The sequence below is a fragment of the Bombina bombina genome, chromosome 3 (assembly GCF_027579735.1).
Source record: "Bombina bombina isolate aBomBom1 chromosome 3, aBomBom1.pri, whole genome shotgun sequence".
NCBI classification, from domain to species: Eukaryota; Metazoa; Chordata; class Amphibia; order Anura; family Bombinatoridae; genus Bombina; species Bombina bombina.
The window spans coordinates 942501344-942514511 of NC_069501.1; the positions used below are offsets into that span (position 1 = coordinate 942501344).

The 13168-nt window shown below is 38.9% G+C and overlaps 1 protein-coding gene across 2 annotated transcripts in view; it reads right to left on the reverse strand.

Moving 5' to 3' along the window:
• ELF1 (E74 like ETS transcription factor 1) overlaps window positions 1-13168 on the reverse strand; it is a 427636-nt gene that overhangs the window by 263173 nt on the left and 151295 nt on the right. For both annotated transcript variants that reach the window (XM_053707956.1, XM_053707958.1), the window contains one exon: window positions 4240-4364. The gene's annotated coding sequence lies outside the window, so the exon portion shown is untranslated. The remainder of the gene's footprint in view (window positions 1-4239; window positions 4365-13168) is intronic.

The following is a 13168-nucleotide window of genomic DNA, read 5'->3' on the forward strand; positions in this document are numbered from 1 at the left end:
GGATTGAGGGCCGCACCTTCATGTGGACTTGGGAGCTGGCTTTGGTTTTCTAAAAGACTTGGATTTATTCCAGACTGGAGATGGTTTCCAAACTGATACCGCTCCTGTGGATGAAGGATCAGGCTTTTGTTCCTTATTGTGACGAAAGGAACGAAAACGATTATTAGACCTAAATTTACCTTTAGATTTTTTATCCTGTGGTAAAAAAGTTCCTTTCCCTCCAGTAACAGTTGAGATAATAGAATCCAACTGAGAACCAAATAATTTATTACCCTGGAAAGAAAGGGAAAGCAAAGTTGAATTGGAAGACATATCAGCATTCCAAGTTTAAAGCCATAAAGCTCTTCTAGCTAAAATAGCTAGAGACATATACCTGACATCAACTCTAATGATATCAAAGATGGCATCACAAATATAATTATTAGCATGTTGAAGATTAACAATGCTATGAGTATTATGATCTGTTACTTGTTGCGCTAAAACTTCTAACCAAAAGGTTGAAGCTGCAGCAACATCCGCTAAAGATATAGCAGGTCTAAGAAGATTACCTGAACATAAGTAAGCTTTTCTTAGAAAGGATTCAATTTTCCTATCTAAAGGATCCTTAAAGGAAGTACTATCTGCCATAGGAATAGTAGTACGCTTAGCAAGAGTAGAGACAGCCCCATCAACCTTAGGGATTTTGTCCCAAAATTCTAATCTGTCAGATGGCACAGGATATAATTGCTTAAAACGTTTAGAAGGAGTAAATGAATTACCCAAATTATTCCATTCCCTGGAGATTACTTCAGAAATAGCATCAGGGACAGGAAAAACTTCTGGAATAACTACAGGAGATTTAAAAACCTTATTTAAACGTTTAGATTTAGTATCAAGAGGACCAGAATCCTCTATTTCTAATGCAATTAAGACTTCTTTAAGTACGAATAAATTCCATTTTGAATAAATATGAAGATTTATCAGCATCAACCTCTGAGACAGAATCCTCTGAACCAGAGGAACCATTATCAGAATCAGAATGATGATGTTCATTTAAAAATTCATCTGAAAAATGAGAAGTTTTAAAAGACCTTTTACGTTTACTAGAAGGAGGAAAATCAGACATAGCCTTCTTAATGGATTTAGAAACAAAATCTCTTATGTTAACAGGAACACTCTGAGTATTAGATGTTGACGGAACAGCAACAGGTAATGTAACATTACTAAAAGAAATATTATCTGCATTAACAAGTTTGTCATGACATTCATTACAAACAACAGCTGGAGGAACAGATACCACAAGTTTACAGCAGATACACTTAACTTTGGTAGATCCAGCACCAGGCAGCGATTTTCCAGTAGTATCTTCTGACTCAGTGTCAATCTGGGACATCTTGCAATATGTAATAGAAAAAACAACATATGAAGCAAAATTGATCAAATTCCTTAAATGACAGTTTCAGGAATGGGAAAAAATGCCAGTGAACAAGCTTCTAGCAACCAGAAGCAATAAATAATGAGACTTAAATAATGTGGAGACAATAGTGACGCCCATATTTTTTAGCGCCAAAAAAGACGCCCACATTATTTGGCGCCTAAATGCTTTTAGCGCCAAAAATGACGCCACATCTGGAACGCCGACACTTTTGGCGCAAAACAAACATCAAAAATGACGCAACTTCCAGCGACACGTATGACGCCGGAAACAGAAAAAGTTTTTGCGCCAAAAAAGTCTGCGCCAAGAATGACGCAATAAAATGATGCATTTTCAGCCCCCGCGAGCCTAACAGCCCACAGGGAAAAAAGTCAAATTTTAAGGTAAGAAAAAATTGATTTATTCATATGCATTATCCCAAATATGAAACTGACTGTCTGAAATAAGGAACGTTGAACATCCTGAGTCAAGGCAAATAAATGTTTGATTACATATATTTAGAACTTTATATAAAAGTGCCCAACCATAGCTTAGAGTGTCACAGAAAATAAGACTTACTTACCCCAGGACAATCATCTACATGTAGTAGAAAGCCAAACCAGTACTGAACAAAGAATCAGTAGAGGTAATGGTATATATAAGAGTATATCGTCGATCTGAAAAGGGAGGTAAGAGATGAATCTCTACGACCGATAACAGAGAACCTATGAAATATACCCGTAGAAGGAGATCATTGAATTCAAATAGGCAATACCCTCCTCACATCCCTCTGACATTCACTGCACGCCAAGAGGAAAACAGGGCTCCAACCTGCTGCGGAGCGCATATCAACGTAGAATCTAGCACAAAGTTACTTCACCACCTCCATAGGAGGCAAAGTTTGTAAAACTGATTTGTGGGTGTGGTGAGGGGTGTATTTATAGGCATTTTGAGGTTTGGGAAACTTTGCCCCTCCTGGTAGGAATGTATATCCCATACGTCACTAGCTCATGGACTCTTGCTAATTACATGAAAGAAATTATGTTTTCTTTCATACAGGTGGTGAGAGTCCACAATCCATAACTCCTGGGAACTAATACCCAAACTGTGGAGTCCACGAGTAATAAAAAATAAGGGCGGGACAAAAAATAATTTTCCATAAAGAAACTAAGTCCACAACCCAAATAGAACCCAAAAAATAAAACTAGAAACTCCTAAAGTTTTTTTTTTTTAAAAAATATGCAAAAAACTATGCTGAGACTACCTAAAGGACTTTCCTACCAAAGGTTGCCTCAGAAGAAGCAAAAACATAAAAATGGTAGAATTTAGTAAAAGTATGCAAAGAAGACCAAGTAGCTGCCTTGCAAATTTGGTCAACTGAAGCCTCATTCTTGAAAGCCGAAGAAGTGGCAATTTACCCGTAGAATGAGCACTAATCCGCTTAGGTGGAGGTTTTCCCACTTCCAAGTAAACTTTATGGATCAAAAGTTTCAACCCAAGCCAAAGAAACAGCCATAGCTTTCTGTCCTTGTTTAGAACCAGATAAATTGACAAACAAGCTCTAACAACAGCCAAATTGTGAAGAAGCCTCTATGAAGAATTATTTGGAAAAAGGGACAGCAATTTCCTGACTTTTATTATCTGAAGACCCAACTTTAGGCAAAATGACTTGGTTCACAAAACAGGAGAAAAATGTGAATCACAAGAAAGAGCAGAAACTCTTCTAGCAAAAGAAATAGCCAAAAGCAACAACACTTTCCAAGAAAGAAGCTTAATATACACCTTATGCAAAGGTTCAAATGGTCTGCAGAACCTTTAAAACCAAATTTAGATTCCAAGGCTTAATAACAGCCCAAAGTCTGAACAAAACCATGAATGTCAGGAAGTTTAGCAATATTTCTCTTGAACAAAACTGGAAGAACAGAAATCTGCCCTTTCAAAGAACTGGAAGATAAGCCCTTATCCAAACCATTCTGTAAGAACTGCAAAATCCTAGGAATTCTAAAAGTATGCCAGGAAAAGCCATGATCCATACACTATGAAATAATAAAAAATAAAATAAAGATATATCTTCCTTATCACAGGCTTACAAGCCTAGATCAGAGTCTCAACCACAGAATCTGAAAAAAAACCTCTACACTCAAAAAGATTTAAAGGAGTGCCACATATTTAAACCAATACTTATCAATAGACATACAACTACTGGGAAACAAGTAGTAAGCCAAAACCAGTGCTGAAACATATCAGCAAAGGATATGGAATAGGAGTATACTGAAGACCAAGCAGGCGGAGGCAAAGGGCAAGTCCCTGAAACACCTGTGAAAGGATTGTGACTTTAGTCTTGTCTTGATTTTTTTTCACCTCATGAGAATAGTTTCCAGTAAGGTGGGAGGGGTTTGGGAATCTTTGCCGCCTCCTAGTGGCCAGGACAAGTAATTGCTAGAAGTAATGGATTATGGACTCTCACCACCTGTATCAAAGAAAATGTTTGCAACTTCATAACAATACATAAAAAATAAATGTATAGCCAAAGGAAGGCATTGATAACAACACTGTATAAAAGATTATCAAATTATTTATCTACAAAACTTCCAACAGACAATATTGGGGATTTTGTGTAAAAAACAAACAAAAAAAAAACAAAAAAAAGACCACAACATTAGATAAGCTTTTCTAAAGGATTGTGATCAACCCGAAAATCATGTAACAGCAGTGGCAATAGACATTTTAAAAAAGGATGATATCATAACAAAAAAAAAAAAATATCTTTGTAATGTTAATCTAGTGACTAGTGGCAGGAACAATGCAGGTATATGTTAAATGTGAAACAATATATATGACTTTACCTTGCCAACATGTGGCTAGTGATATGATTTTTCATATTCTTATGGCCAATATTCCCTTACAAGCTTTGCTGGATGACTGATGTGACCAACCGGATGACTTGCTCAAAACCAGGTCATTTATAGCCCTGAAAAAAAAGGAAGATATTCACATTCCTTAATACACATTTTGACATTCTCAAATCATTTAACACTGAATATCCTATTTGATAGTACAAAACAACATAGAAAATATTCATGGGGGGAATGGACATGAGTGATTCTTTTACTCAAAGCCATTGGGGCCACTACTCTTCATTACACAAATTACGCATCTATAAAAAAAACTTTACATTTAGGTCATTGGCTACCGTATACGGCTAATATGCAGTGCTACCATCTCCGAGTATAAAACCGTTGCACCATACATTATGTGGGCTCTAGGTGGCAGTCACAGAAGCAAACACACCGTCAATAGGAGGTTAATAAAATGCACCCTTCATTTGCCATCTGCTGCAAGTTTACACATAACACTCCCTGATTTCCAAAGCCCTTCTGGCTTTAATCAACTACATACATTAAATCATTAAAAAAAAAAAAAAGAGAGGCCTTGTCGGATTCTATATTACTAATGACTACAAAGCTCAGACTCTAAAGCAAAATATTCTAAAGCATCAAACTAAATGCAGAACTCAAAAAGAAACTGCAGAATAAAAAACAAACATTAACACTGGTCTAGAAAGAAATTAAAGGGACTTATTTTTTAATTTAATTTCCTTATTCACTTATTACATTTAATACAACTATCCAATTTATTTCTATTACCAATTTTATTTTATTAGTATCCTTTTGGTAAAGGATGTGAACCAATGACAAACGGCATATATGTGCAGCCACCAATCTGAAGCTAGCTCCCAGTAGCGCATTGATGCCCCTTGGCCTACCTAGGTATGCTTTTAAGAAAGGATACCAAATGAACAAAGCAAATGAGATAACATAAGTCTATTGGTTAGTTGTTTAAAATTGCATGACATTAATTTTGACTTAAACGTCCCTTTACAATACAGAGCACACACAAATACACAGTCTATCTGCTGGTTGTATCCACAAGCGATCACTAGCTGTGATAACAGAATCATTTTTGCAGCCATATCGCAAAATACATAAAAAAAGTACAGAAAAGTCAAATTAAACTTTCGCGATTCCGATAGAGCATGGAATTTTAATTCGCCTGTGTTCAGCTAGCTCCCAGTAGTAAACTGCAGCTCCTTTAATTAAAGGATACCAAGAGAGTAAAGCAAATTTGATAATGGAAGTAAAAAGGAAAGTTTATTTTTTAAATTGCATAACATTTGGGTTTCAAGGCCATTTAAAGAGAATATTTGAACTCTTACAAACATCAGATACTATTTATAAATCTTTTTAACGTAAAAGGGACATAAAACCCAAATTATTTTCATGTCATGTGTCAGGCAGAGAATACAATTTTAAACAAAACCAATTTAATTCTATTATCCTATTTGTTTAATTATTTTGGTTTCTGTTGTTAAATGAGCAGCAATACGCTAGATTAGAACACATCAGGTGAGCCAATAACAAGAGGCATAAAGGTGCAGCCACCAATCAGCACCTAGCATCCAGTAGTGCGTTGCTGTCCTCGAGCCTACCTAGGTATGCTTTTCAACTAAGGATACAAAGAGAACTAAGCATATTAGATAAAAGAAGTAAATTGGAATGTTGTTTCAAATTGCATGACCTAGCTGAATTATGGAAGTTTAATTTTGAATGTACTGTCCTTTAAAAGTGACATTAAAATGCTAATCAATGGTAGATGTAATTGTTTTTTTTTTTCAAAGTAAAGCCTGAAAATAAAATGTGTAGATTTTCTGAAATTAGTTGTATTATACTTAAGAAATAAGTGAATTTCCCCCTTTGAGGGCCAGATGTGGACATTTAGCAGTCCAGCATTAGACTAAACAAACTTTTTTCTCCACTTTAATTTGTTACAAATTATCTATTTTACCTGCTGGAGCAGATCATTTTTTTTTTACAAATAAATCCTTTTATTTTTTATCAGCATTTGGAATAGCTGATTTTTGCCTGTGGTATGTATCCTTATCTATTCTGAATGCTTCTATACTTAAGTATATGATTAAGAAAGCTATGTACACATAAACAGAATAAATTACACTCCCTGAAGGAGGTAGAAGAGATAAGCAATAAAATGTTAATTTTCAATTGTTCTGGGATTTGGTTTACAGAGATAATATAAAGAAGAATGTGTGTGTACAGAAAGTGATAAACTAAGGAGATCTGATTTCCCTGCAAGCGCAACCCATTTTGAAGGGTTGTCGTTACAAAGAACACCACCAGATATTTCAAATAAAAAAATAAACACAAAAGAACAATGTCTTATACATTTTATACTCTGATTTTACCATAATGTGTTTCGAATGACTTGTTATACCAGCTGCAATTTTAAAGAACTCTGTCCCTTTAAATATTTGGAACCCAAGTGGTATATAATTCTTGAACTTATATTTACATAAAGTGCTCTCGCTGTTCATGAATTGACCTTAATCATCTTAACTAGGAAAATAAAAAGCTCCATTTAACTAGGCACTACACTGCTGCCTTGAATAGATCAGTATTTTGCAACAGATTTAAAGCGACTCATTGCACATCTGTTAGGTTGCTGGTGGTTCAACTGACAGGAAGCAAAAATACAGATCTGCAATAGAAGTGACAAATATTTCCTGTCTTAAGCAGTAAAAATATAACATTTAAACTATATGATGAAAGTCTAATAAACGATAAAAAGTCAGACCGAATACAGTTGTGGCAAAGGACATCAAACCTTATCTAAATAAAGGTCTCACAATGTTTTATTATTATTAACTATAATTAGACTTTTTTTTCTTCCCCGCCCCCTCTTCCTTAAAGGGACACTTAAATCAAAATTAAACTGACTCATATAGAAAATTTTAAACAACTTTCCAATTTACTTCCATTAACAAAATGTGCACAAGTCTTAATATTTACACTTTTTGAGTCACAAACTTCTACTGAGCATGTGCAAGAATTCACAGAATATACGTATATGCATTTGTGATTGGCTGATGGCTGTCACATGATACAGGATGAGTGATAATAGACATAACTGAAAATCGTCAGGAAAAAAAAAAAAACTACTGCTCATTTGAAGTTCGGACTAAGTGGCAGTGCTATTGCATTGACTTTTTATCATGCATTTGTTGATTGTGCAAATCTACTGTATTTAATGGTCCTTTAAATTCAAACTCTACACATTTCTCACTCTTTTTACAGCATTTTAGTTTTAACAGAATATATTTTTCTTCCTTGTGCATATCGCTTGTGTTTAACAATCCAGGACAACTAAACGTGACATTCACTCACTAATTGGATCCCTCCTTCATTAGTGCAAGTCTATCCTCGCTGGCCACCTACCTACTTATATCTACTTATGGCCCCACTGCTACCCCTTTGTTGGCTCCTACTTATCTGGAAAAAATAGCTCTATGATACAAACACCTCATCTTTGCCATTTTTTGCATATTCTTCCACCTGTTAACACTTCCATCAATAAGTCTTCTCCCTGACCACATACTATAGTATTTCACCAGCCCTCTCACAACAGGAAAGACACAGATGAAATGTACTAAATCACACTCTCCAGTAGGATTTACAGTAACTTGGTTGGTGAAGGTGTTTAGGAATACAGCATCAACCAGTTTGTATGGGCTAGAACTTAATCTCTGCCATCGTATGGCTACAGAAATTTAACAGATTCATTTTTTAACCTAAAATACTAACAGATCTAAAGCACAAAAAAAAGAGTTTATATCTGCCAGATACTTGTTACACCCCATTAAAACCAGAAAGAAAAAAAACAGAATTTATGCTTACCTGATAAATTACTTTCTCCAACGGTGTGTCCGATCCACGGCATCATCCTTACTTGTGGGAATATCTCTTCCCCAACAGGAAATGGCAAAGAGTCCCAGCAAAAGCTGGCCATATAGTCCCTCCTAGGCTCCGCCCACCCCAGTCATTCGACCGACGGACAGGAGGAAAATTATAGGAGAAACCATATGGTACCGTGGTGACTGTAGTTAGAGAAAATAATTCATCAGACCTGATTAAAAAACTAGGGCGGGCCGTGGACCGGACACACAGTTGGAGAAAGTAATTTATCAGGTAAGCATAAATTCTGTTTTCTCCAACATTGGTGTGTCCGGTCCACGGCGTCATCCTTACTTGTGGGAACCAATACCAAAGCTTTAGGACACGGATGAAGGGAGGGAGCAAATCAGGTTACCTAAACGGAAGGCACCACGGCTTGCAAAACATTTCTCCCAAAAATAGCCTCCGAAGAAGCAAAAGTATCAAATTTGTAAAATTTGGCAAAAGTGTGCAGTGAAGACCAAGTCGCTGCCTTACATATCTGATCAACAGAAGCCTCGTTCTTGAAGGCCCATGTGGAAGCCACAGCCCTAGTGGAGTGAGCTGTGATTCTTTCAGGAGGCTGCCGTCCGGCAGTCTCGTAAGCCAATCGGATGATGCTTTTAAGCCAAAAGGAAAGAGAGGTAGAAGTCGCTTTTTGACCTCTCCTTTTACCAGAATAAACGACAAACAGAGAAGATGTTTGTCTGAAATCTTTTGTAGCTTCTAAGTAGAATTTTAGAGCACGGACAACATCTAAGTTGTGTAGCAAACGTTCCTTCTTTGAAACTGGTTTCGGACACAAAGAAGGTACAACTATGTCCTGGTTAATATTCTTGTTGGAAACAACCTTTGGAAGAAAACCAGACTTAGTATGCAAAACAACCTTATCTGAATGGAACACCAGAGTACACTGCAGAGCAGATAAGTCTGAAACTCTTCTAGCAGAAGAAATAGCAACCAAAAACAAAACTTTCCAAGATAATAACTTAATATCTATGGAATGTAGAGGTTCAAACGGAACCCCTTGAAGAACTGAAAGAACTAGATTTAGACTCCAGGGAGGAGTCAAAGGTCTGTAAACAGGCTTGATCCTGACCAGAGCCTGAACAAATGCTTGAACATCTGGCACAGCTGCCAGTCGTTTGTGTAGTAAGACAGATAAAGCAGAAATCTGTCCCTTTAGAGAACTCGCAGATAATCCTTTATCCAAACCTTCCTGCAGAAAGGAAAGAATCTTAGGAATTTTTATCTTATTCCATGGGAATCCCTTGGATTCACACCAACAGATATATCTTTTCCATATTTTATGGTAAATCTTTCTAGTTACCGGTTTTCTGGCCTGAACCAGAGTATCTATCACAGAATCTGAAAACCGACGCTTTGATAGAATCAAGCGTTCAATCTCCAAGCCGTCAGCTGGAGGGAGACCAGATTTGGATGTTCGAATGGACCCTGAACAAGAAGGTCCTGTCTCAAAGTTAGCTTCCATGGTGGAACCGATGACATATTCACCAGGTCTGCATACCAAGTCCTGCGTGGCCACGCAGGAGCTATCAAGATCACCGAGGCCCTCTCCTGTTTGATCCTGGCTACCAGCCTGGGAATGAGAGGAAACGGTGGGAACACATAAGCTAGGTTGAAAGTCCAAGGTGCTACTAGTGCATCCACTAGAGTGGCCTTGGGATCCCTGGATCTGGACCCGTAACAAGGAACCTTGAAGTTCTGACGAGACACCATCAGATCCATGTCTGGAATGCCCCATAATTGAGTCAACTGGGCAAAGATCTCCGGGTGGAGTTCCCACTCCCCCGGATGGAAAGTCTGACGACTCAGATAATCCGCTTCCCAGTTTTCCACACCTGGGATGTGGATCGCAGATAGATGGCAGGAGTGATCCTCCGCCCATTGTATTATTTTGGTCACTTCTTTCATCGCCAGGGAACTCCTTGTTCCCCCCTGATGATTGATATACGCAACAGTCGTTATGTTGTCTGATTGGAATCTTATGAATCTGGCCTTTGCAAGCTGAGGCCAAGCCCTGAGAGCATTGAATATCGCTCTTAGTTCCAGAATGTTTATCGGGAGAAGAGACTCTTCCCGAGACCATAGTCCCTGAGCTTTCAGGGATTCCCAGACCGCGCCCCAGCCCACTAGACTGGCGTCGGTCGTGACAATGACCCACTCTGGTCTGCGGAAGCTCATTCCCTGGGATAGATGGTCCAGGGTCAGCCACCAACGGAGTGACTCTCTGGTCTTCTGATCTACTTGAATCACTGGAGACAAGTCTGTATAGTCCCCATTCCACTGTTTCAGCATGCACAGTTGTAATGGTCTTAGATGAATTCGTGCAAAAGGAACTATGTCCATTGCTGCAACCATCAACCCTACCACTTCCATGCACTGAGCTATGGAAGGACGTGGAACAGAGTGAAGAACTTGACAAGCGCTTAGAAGTTTTGACTTTCTGACATCTGTCAGAAAAATCCTCATTTCTAAGGAATCTATTATTGTTCCCAAGAAGGGAACTCTTGTTGACGGAGACAGAGAACTCTTTTCTATGTTCACCTTCCATCCGTGAGATCTGAGAAAGGCCAGAACGATGTCTGTATGAGCCTTTGCTTTTGAAAGGGACGACGCTTGTATTAGAATGTCGTCCAAGTACGGTACTACTGCAATGCCCCTTGGTCTTAGAACCGCTAGAAGGGACCCGAGTACCTTTGTGAAAATCCTTGGAGCAGTGGCCAACCCGAATGGGAGGGCCACAAACTGGTAATGTTTGTCTAGAAAGGCGAACCTTAAGAACTGATGATGTTCTTTGTGGATAGGAATATGTAGGTACGCATCCTTTAGATCCACGGTAGTCATAAATTGACCTTCCTGGATAGTGGGTAGAATCGTTCGAATGGTTTCCATTTTGAACGATGGTACCCTGAGAAATTTGTTTAGGATCTTTAAATCCAGAATTGGTCTGAAGGTTTCCTCTTTTTTGGGAACTACGAACAGATTTGAGTAAAATCCCATTCCTTGTTCCGTCATTGGAACAGGGTGTATCACTCCCATCTTTAACAGGTCTTCTACACAATGTAAGAACGCCTGTCTCTTTATTTGGTTTAAGGATAAGTGAGACATGTGGAACCTTCCCCTTGGGGGTAGTTCCTTGAATTCCAGAAGATAACCCTGAGAAACTATTTCTAGTGCCCAGGGATCCTGAACATCTCTTGCCCAAGCCTGAACAAAGAGAGAGAGTCTGCCCCCTACTAGATCCGGTCCCGGATCGGGGGCTACTCCTTCATGCTGTTTTGTTAGCAGCAGCAGGCTTCTTGGCCTGCTTACCCTTGTTCCAGCCTTGCATAGGTTTCCAGGCTGGTTTGGGCTGTGAGGCATTAACCTCTTGCTTAGAGGATGCGGAATTAGAGGTCGGTCCGTTCCTGAAATTGCGAAAGGAACGAAAAACAGAATTTATGTTTACCTGATAAATTACTTTCTCCAACGGTGTGTCCGGTCCACGGCGTCATCCTTACTTGTGGGATATTCTCTTCCCCAACAGGAAATGGCAAAGAGCCCAGCAAAGCTGGTCACATGATCCCTCCTAGGCTCCGCCTACCCCAGTCATTCGACCGACGTTAAGGAGGAATATTTGCATAGGAGAAACCATATGATACCGTGGTGACTGTAGTTAAAGAAAATAAATTATCAGACCTGATTAAAAAACCAGGGCGTCATCCTTACTTGTGGGAACCAATACCAAAGCTTTAGGACACGGATGAAGGGAGGGAGCAAATCAGGTCACCTAAATGGAAGGCACCACGGCTTGCAAAACCTTTCTCCCAAAAACCTCAGAAGAAGCTAAAGTATCAAACTTGTAAAATTTGGTAAAAGTGTGCAGTGAAGACCAAGTCGCTGCCCTACATATCTGATCAACAGAAGCCTCGTTCTTGAAGGCCCATGTGGAAGCCACAGCCCTAGTGGAATGAGCTGTGATTCTTTCAGGAGGCTGCCGTCCGGCAGTCTCGTAAGCCAATCTGATGATGCTTTTAATCCAAAAAGAGAGAGAGGTAGAAGTTGCTTTTTGACCTCTCCTTTTACCAGAATAAACAACAAACAAGGAAGATGTTTGTCTAAAATCCTTTGTAGCATCTAAATAGAATTTTAGAGCGCGAACAACATCCAAATTGTGCAACAAACGTTCCTTCTTCGAAACTGGTTTCGGACACAAAGAAGGCACGACTATCTCCTGGTTAATGTTTTTGTTAGAAACAACTTTTGGAAGAAAACCAGGTTTAGTACGTAAAACCACCTTATCTGCATGGAACACCAGATAAGGAGGAGAACACTGCAGAGCAGATAATTCTGAAACTCTTCTAGCAGAAGAAATTGCAACCAAAAACAAAACTTTCCAAGATAATAACTTAATATCAACGGAATGTAAGGGTTCAAACGGAACCCCCTGAAGAACTGAAAGAACTAAGTTGAGACTCCAAGGAGGAGTCAAAGGTTTGTAAACAGGCTTGATTCTAACCAGAGCCTGAACAAAGGCTTGAACATCTGGCACAGCTGCCAGCTTTTTGTGAAGTAACACAGACAAGGCAGAAATCTGTCCCTTCAAGGAACTTGCAGATAATCCTTTCTCCAATCTTTCTTGGAGAAAGGATAGAATCTTAGGAATCTTTACCTTGTCCCAGGGGAATCCTTTAGATTCACACCAACAGATATATTTTTTCCATATTTTGTGGTAAATTTTTCTACTTACAGGCTTTCTGGCCTGAACAAGAGTATCAATAACAGAATCTGAGAACCCTCGTTTTGATAAAATCAAGCGTTCAATCTCCAAGCAGTCAGCTGGAGTGAGACCAGATTCGGATGTTCGAACGGACCTTGAACAAGAAGGTCTCGTCTCAAAGGTAGCTTCCATGGTGGAGCCGATGACATATTCACCAGATCTGCATACCAAGTCCTGCGTGGCCACGCAGGAGCTATCAAGATCACC